This window comes from Engraulis encrasicolus, chromosome 3 (genome assembly GCF_034702125.1).
Source record: "Engraulis encrasicolus isolate BLACKSEA-1 chromosome 3, IST_EnEncr_1.0, whole genome shotgun sequence".
In the NCBI taxonomy this organism is placed as follows: domain Eukaryota; kingdom Metazoa; phylum Chordata; class Actinopteri; order Clupeiformes; family Engraulidae; genus Engraulis; species Engraulis encrasicolus.
Window position 1 is genome coordinate 15,886,867 of NC_085859.1, and position 8,291 is coordinate 15,895,157.

Below are 8,291 nucleotides of genomic sequence, written 5' to 3' on the forward strand. Positions count from 1 at the left end.
TTGCTCTCTCTCACACACACACACACACTTGCTCTCTTTCTCTCTAAGTCTCTCTCTCTCTCTCTCTCTCTCTCTCTCTCACACACACACACACACACACACACACACACACACACACACACACACACACACACACACACTTGCTCTCTTTCTCTCTAAGTCTCTCTCTCTCTCTCCCCTTCACCTCTGTTCATCATCCATCTCCTCTGCTTGCCTGTCATAAGCGACTGCAGGGGAGAGGAGGTAATGTAATGTCTGCGGCTCCGGCGAGCGCCTCTGAATGACTATGTCATGTAAACACAAACACACTGCCGTCGTTTCACGACTCAAGGTCAGTTATGATCCCCCCTCGCATCTCCCTAGACTCCAGAATATGGCTGAATAAGGCATACGTCAAAAAGGCCCCTGGGTATTGGCCAAACTCTGCTACAGTAAATAACTGTTGGTGTAAAGCATATGGATTTTCTTCTTTTTTTCTTCTTCTTCCTCTTCTTCTTCTTCTTCTTCTTCTTCTTCTTCTTCTTCCTCCTTCTCCTCCTCCTCTTCTTCCTTTTCTCTACTTACCCTTTGTTTGAGATATGGGCACTGCTTACTCTTAATATTGTCAGTCGAGCTGTAGACCAACAAATACTAACAAATGAACCATTACAAAAAACAACATCTTGACTCCAGAATATGGCTGAATAAGGCATACGTCAAAAAGGCCCCTGGGTATTGGCCAAACTCTGCTACAGTAAATAACTGTTGGTGTAAAGCAGTGTTTCCCAAGCAGGGGTACGTGTACCACTAGGGGTACGCGAGCACACTGCAGGGGGTACTTGGAAAAAAATTATTATTATAACAAATGTATGGAACAATCACATCAGGACCTAGAAAGTGATATAGAACATGAATTGGGAGGTACTCATGGGAGGTACTCATGGCACAACTAAGAGGCTTAGGGGGTATGTCAGACAAAAAAGGTTGGGAAACACTGGTGTAAAGCATATGGATTTTCTTCTTTTTTTCTTCTTCTTCTTCTTCTTCTTCTTCTTCTTCTTCTTCTTCTTCTTCTTCTTCTTCTTCTTCTTCTTCTTCTTCTTCTTCTTCTTCTTCTTCTTTCTCCTCCTCCTCTTCTTCCTTTTCTCTACTTACCCTTTGTTTGAGATATGGGCACTGCTTACTCTTAATATTGTCAGTCGAGCTGTAGACCAACAAATACTAACAAATGAACCATTACAAAAAACAACACCTTGACAAAAAGCTGCACACAACTAACAATACACCCACGAAGGACAAAAGACTTGGTTATCACTTCATCTGGAACACACAGCGAGAGACAGAGCCGTCGCTAGCCATATGCAGAGTACGCAGAGTGCCTAGGGCACCAGCCAGTGTTTGGGGCACCAACCACTTTGCCTCCAAAATTGGGGCCTCTTAAATTGAGATTGACTTAAAAAATCATGATTTAAAAAAAAAAAATTGTTACAAAACATATGTTTCTTAGTTAGTATGTAAGTAGTATTATTAATTTGTGCATGTGTTAGTATTATTATTCAATTATGAGGGGGGGCCTCCTGACCAGTTATGCTTGGGGCCTCCAAAACCTTAGCAGCGGCCCTGGCGAGAGTGTCATGGAGATGTTTACTGCTCCAGGCCTCCTGCATCTCCAAGATCTTGAACATTACGTTCATTCCTCTGCCTCTGACTCACCTACGCAGAGATTCCAGGTTGTAAAGGAGAGCAGGGTCACTGACAGCTTTTCCTGGGCCCAGGACAAAGTCATCTGCAAGGGCCCCCCACCCAATACATACAATGTAATGGGGACCCAATTATGGGCCCCCTGTCTCCCTGGGCCCGGGACAACATATCCATTTCCCCCCCTTGTTGGCAGGCTTGAAGGAGAGTATTATCTAATCGCCAATATTGATGATTTTCGATACTTAAGAATGCCCCACGATACGCCATGATTTGATTCAAACATCGGCCGTAGGATCGATGCATCAATAAATATCGATTATTATTTACACCCCTACTGTCGACATTGCCATTCCCTCTTTGATGAATAAACATCACAAGTCTTGTATATCATGGCAACATTGCAATGTCATTACAGAGTCTTATGTAACAGATTAAGACTTGGTCATGAGCATTTTAAGGTTTTTATAACACATGCTCTGCTTGAAGGGGTTAAGGGAATTTTGTTGTTGTGTCTGGGTGTGTCGACTGACAGGTCTCAAGCTGTCCAGTCTAGACATATTTTCAGGCAACTGGTTTCCTGTTTTGTTGATCATTAGTCAGCATAAGAACATTAGTTCAAGTCAGATGTGTCTTGCCAGGAACGAAAATGTCAACGTGTCTAAACTTAAGGTCTGTATTTTTCTGAGAAGTCTCCTTGTGACCACCGCTAGCTTTAATAGCTAATCCAGCGCTGGCCTGTCCAGAGTGAAAAATTACCCCAATTCCCTTCATGTCTCCCGCTGCCAAAGTGAATAGAGTGTCAGAACCATGAGAGGCCACCTCATAGACCTTGGACACAATTTGTACAATGTCCATCAGAATGCATACCGTGCAAAAACCATAGGCCTGACACTGTAGCTGACATGTACATACTGTACATTGTTGGTTTGGGGGGATGAACTGCTCGGAAAAGTTATGATATTGTCATGTCAACCTCACGTAGCACGTCTGTGTTGCGTTGTAGTGTTTTGTTTGTGCTAATTACACTCAGGGCTTTGCACGTCATACCCAGTTGACCTTTCCAAGTAGTATTGTGCCTGTATCGTATCTGTCTTCCAGTCCATTAGCAACAACACGTCTTATTTTTTATTTGCTGCAACGTTTTCATTTTCGTTTTATTTCCTTTGCGAGTTCCAGTCATAGCCCGTCCATGGTCGTCACGCTAGGCCCGGGCCCAGGAGCAAGGCCGTAACCAGACATTTTCAAATACCAGGGTCAAATACTGCATGCTGTAGGCCTACTGCATAATGTGCATTTGGAATGCTTCAAACACTTCAGTCAAACCCTTCACACGGTTTTCATTAATCACTGCTTTGATGGGGGTGCCATATACAGACTGAATTTATCATTGTTGATCATATATCGCTTCTCATCATAGATGAATTTTACAATTCTGAGAAAAAATACAGAGGACATGACCTCTGTGTCCTCAATCGTAGTTACGGCCATGCCCAAGAGCAGAGTCTTTCACACTAACCTTCCCTATTTTGCTTTATTAAGTTGTCGTGTTCCTCTTGACAAACTGTTATTACAGCTCAGTCTCTATGCTTGGACTCCCGGGATAGCCGGCAATAATTCACTCAGATTGTGGGTGTCGATAAGCAATTATGATGATGGATGCGAGAGCACGTGTCTGGTACCCTGGCCCGGGCACAAAGTGATGCTGAGACCATCTCCTCCTCGGCAGGCAGGCAGTGATCCTTGACTGCCACCAAGGCAATGCATCCAGCTGCTGATTCAAACTTTCTGTGCTTCTCATTTCACGCACATATCTCTCTCTCTTCCTCTCTCTCTCTCTCTCTCTCTCTCTCTCTCTCTCTCTCTGTCTGCTGTGCTTCTCACACAAATCTCTCTCTCTCTCTCTCTCTCTCTCTCTCTCTCTCTCTATTCTCTTGTCCTGTCCTTACTGTCCCATCTCCTATCCTATCCCACCTTGCTCTCTGTTACGTGGCCCTGTTTTTGCCACTACTAGCCTAATTATGGTTGTTTGCCACTCATCACTCACACTGATTGGCCTAATTGCTTTGCTTCCTTTTCCTCCTGTGATTGAGTGAATGGGTGCAGGTGTGCCTGTGGAAGCCACCACTCCGATTGGCCGAGCTGTGGATTATTCTGGGGATAAAAGCTCCAGCCTTCAGTCTCCACTCTCTCTCTCTCTGCTTGGCTCTCCACGCTGCACGACGCTCTCGCAGAAAGCTTTTGGCAAAGCAAACCTTCTTTAGACCCATCTCTCTTTTTATATAATTTGTCTTTTATTTTTAGATATTTAAATCATGTAATGGTGGAAGGTGGTGTTTTTAGTTTCTTTACATTTTAGCGCACGACATAGGTTGAGTTAAGGAGGTAGGAAGCTTGCGGAAGATTCACGCTGTTTTGTTTCGAGGAGGTCAGGTAGTAGTTTGGATTTTCAGTTAGGTATTACAATAGGCTTTTTTCTTTCTCTCCTCAACAAATCATCTCAGTTCCATGTTGATGCAGGCATTCGATGCCAATTTTGTTAACCTTGTCGTTTGAAAATTAAAACATCACCAATTTGTTGCCCCAAACTGGTTTTCCTGGTCTCTTATGTTCCATACCCATGTTTTGTCTGACTGGGTTTGTAACATAAATGGGGGCTCGTCCGGGAGAGAATTGATTAATTGGCAATTAATTAATGTGATTTTAATTAATCAAATTTTTCCTCCCGAAATCGATAGATCCGAGTTTTTTGAGGTTTTACTGTCACAGCGCTGCACACTGCACTAGTATGCGCTGTCTTTCCTCTGTGTAGGATCTTTTTTCTCTGATAGCCAGGTAATGATGGGTAAGTGTTTTTTGTTTGTTTTGCCAACAGTTTTCTCTGCCGTTTCCTCTCGCAACGAGGTTTGATCTTGACGAGTTCATCAAAGCGCCGGACGGCCAGCTTAGCATAACTCGTGACTAATTACTACGCGTTGCCGGTCATTATAAAGTAGAGGTAGGCCTACGTGGCGGCATCCCGAAGGATGATTAACAGGTGCAGCTCATTGATGCATGGCATAGCAGCTGTGTATTCGGCGAAGTAGGTAAGGTAACTCCTAAACTCCTGGCCACTCCCATGAAAAGCTTGCTTGATTGGAAGCGTCTCGCTTAGGGAAAAGGAACTGGAGTGGGAGCAAACTTAACTTCACGAACAAGGAGAGCAAGAGAGAGAGCCGCGAGAGCATAAGCTTCGCGTTAGAAAAAAAAATGTTGGAACACGAATACGCTATAGGTTAAAAAGGAACTGGAGATCCAAAGTCGAGCTGTTAGTTCAGCTTACACTGAGTTTGATGTAGCTCGCAAAATTATAGTTGTTCAGCCGTCATTTTGAACGCGTAGGTACAACTTTAAACTTTAAAATGGTCAGCAGAATTGTGGACGGTGGTTTGACAGTGCGTTCCACTGATGGGCACAGGAGGCTTACTCTTCCTTGCCGCTTGGTGAGAGAAAGCGGTAGGCTATTGGGAATGTATCCTTAAGTCCTCGAAGCCTAGAGACAAAAATACAGATCGTATCAAAAAGCTGACTCGCTAACTTATGTGGAGTTTGTTGAGAGAAGGAACTTCTTTTCGAGCGTTGGTTACAAGCTGAAAAGGTTACCACTTTTCAGGCTTTACGCAGCCTACTGATCGTTGAGGTTTTCACTAACAACTTGTCACAGGGCGTCGCTACCCACTTAAGCGAGCACAAAGGTTGACACCGTTCCAAGCCACCAAGTTGGCAGATGGGTATGTGCTTGCTCTCAAACGCGACTTCTCTGTTAAAAATAGCGCAAAGTCAAGCAGATCTGTTAAAAGCCAAACTCCTAGCCGTTCTCGCACTCCTCCGCCATAGGACAAATTCAAGCGCAGGCCATCATCTAAACTCCGTTCCAACCTGCGTCTACTGTAAGAAAAAGGGCCATGTGATGGCTGACTGTTACAGATCTATGCGTAAAGACCAAATATATCCCGCAATTTTGGTTAAAACCGAAACTGGTCTTTGTGTTTCCAACCTTAAAATGGACGAGTTATGCAGTCTAAACTAAAGACTGAAAACCCTATTAGAAATGGGTAATTTTGCGCCGTTTATCATGGATGGCACTGTCGCTCTACCTGGGGTGCCTGGCGAGTTTTCGCCTATTTAAATATTGCGTGACACTGGAACTTAGTATTTCAAGACGTGTTGCCTTTTTGCGACAGTACAAAATAGGAGATGGTACCCTCGTTGGGAAATTAAAATGGGCTATGTTAATGTACCTTTACACAAGGTCGCTCTCGTCCGAACTTATCACTGGGAATGTCGTAATGGGAGTTCACCCCAGTCTCCCCGTTAAAGGCATAAGCTAGGCCTACTTGTAAACGACTTATTTAGCCGGTGAAAAAAAAGTTTTCCATGCCCAATATTGTGTCTCCTAAATCTTCATTGGTAATGATGACATGTCCACGGATTACCTTGAAGTCTTTTCATCCAGCATTATTACACGCGCCATGGCGCAGTGCGTAAAAATTGGTAATTCAGATGTTGTGGTTGATCTTTTACACCTTTCTTGCACGTCCGTCGGCTGATGGTGTCCATGTTGTCTTGCGTTTCTCTCTCGGTCTCGGCTAAATTGCCTCTTAATCGCAAGCAACTAATTAAAGAGCAAAACGATGACTCTCCTCTCTCGCCACTGTTCTCTGAGGCCATGTTCAGAAAGTGATGTTGGTCTCCAAGGATTTTGTACAGATGGCGTTTTAATGCGCAAGTGGCGGCCGTTGACTGCCCCTGCGCATGAGGTTTGGCACGTAGTGAATCAAAGTAATGCCAACCGCTTATAGAGGAAATAATAAGTATAGCTCATGATCACCACTTTGCGGGACATCTGAGTGTCAAAAATACTATAGACCGAGTAATTACAAAAAAAAATGGCCAGGAATTAAGTGTGATGTTGCAAAGTTCTGTAAGACCTGTCATCTGTATCAAGTGGTAGGGAAACCGAATCAGGTCATTCCGCCTGCCCCATTAAAGCGGAGCAGTGTCTTCAGAACCACTCGAACACGTTATATTGGACTGCGTTGGCCCTCTGCCATAAGCCAAATTCGGAAACCTATATATATGCCTACTTGCAATTGTGTGTAGTATAACATGTTTCCTCGAGGCCATTCCACTTAGAATGATAACAGGACCCATTATTGTGAAGTCGCTGCTTAACTTTTCTCCGTGTTTGGTCCCTCAAAAATGGTTATAATAGAGCAAGGCACAACTCGTATGTTCAAAGTGTTCAATCAGGTCATACAACAGTTGGCGATTCAACATGTCATGTCGAATAGTTACCACCCGCAGTCTCAAGGCACTCGAATGTTTTCACCAAACCCTGAAAACTATGCATTTTGTCTTAAATTTCAGCGTCGGGGACAAGGGGGGTTTTGATGGCTCTTTTGCTATAGTCTACGTAAAGTGGTCCATGAGAGCTTGGGGTTTAGCCCTGCTGAGCTTGTCTGGGGGCCCACTGCACGTAGGCCATTGAGAGTTCTGAAAAATGCATGGCTTACTGAATCGACTAACCATGACCTAACTGATTGTGTGTGTAAGATGCGTTATAGGCTCCAGCGTGCATGTCCACTGGCTCTGTCTCTCAGGAGTGAATGAAGAAACTATGACCGTGAAGCTGTGTTTCGCCACTTTTCTCCTGGTGATAAGGTAATGGTTTTGATGCCTGTGCATGGGCTCTGCTTTACAAGCTTTGTGCGGGGCCCTATCGAGTCAAGTGGAGTGTAGGGTAGGTGATCTGAACCTTTGTGATTGCCACTCCTAATCGCACGAAAATAAAATGCTTATCCCACGTTAACTGGTAAAGCCACTTCGCACGACACACAGTCTGATACGCACACATCCGCCTTTAATGACAGTAACGGTAAGCGGTTGCTGTCCACGGCACCTAGTGCTGAAGTTGCCGCAATACCTGCTCCGCTCGCTCCAACTGTCCTTTCTAATCTGCCTCCTGATGCTCCTGGCCCTTCTGTTGAAGTGATAGAAGGGAGGCTTTAAAAATTGAAATCTGTCAGGATCTATCCTCGTATAGGCCTACATATCTCACCTCCGAGTCGGAGGCCAACGATTTAGCCGCTTTGCTCAAATCGCACGAAGCCTTGGATTCCGACATTCCGCGCTGTTCTAGTGCATGACATTGAGGTCGAGAATACTATATCAATTCAGCACAAATTCACACCGCGAAAACCCTTTTAACGCGCAAAATACTGAAGCAGGAACCAAGTCAAATTCACGCTGGAAAACAATATTGCTTTGGGCAATAATCGCCAATGGCGTTTTCTTTGACAGTTAGATCCGAAGCCTGACGGCACACTCAGGTTTTGCAATTTCACTTTGACCCCGCGTGGCTAAGACTTTTGGTCTTCGTGGACCATATTCCTGCAGAATGCGCTCAGTTGGTTTTCAAAAACAGTCCTGCTACATTTCGGCAACTGACGATCATTAGCCTAATGTGTTGGGTGTAGTGTCAAATTAAGAGTTTTTTTTTGTTCTCTATATAACCTAGACATCCAGCACATTTGTGATCGTGGTATGTGACTTCTAACTTTTTCTGTCCCGTG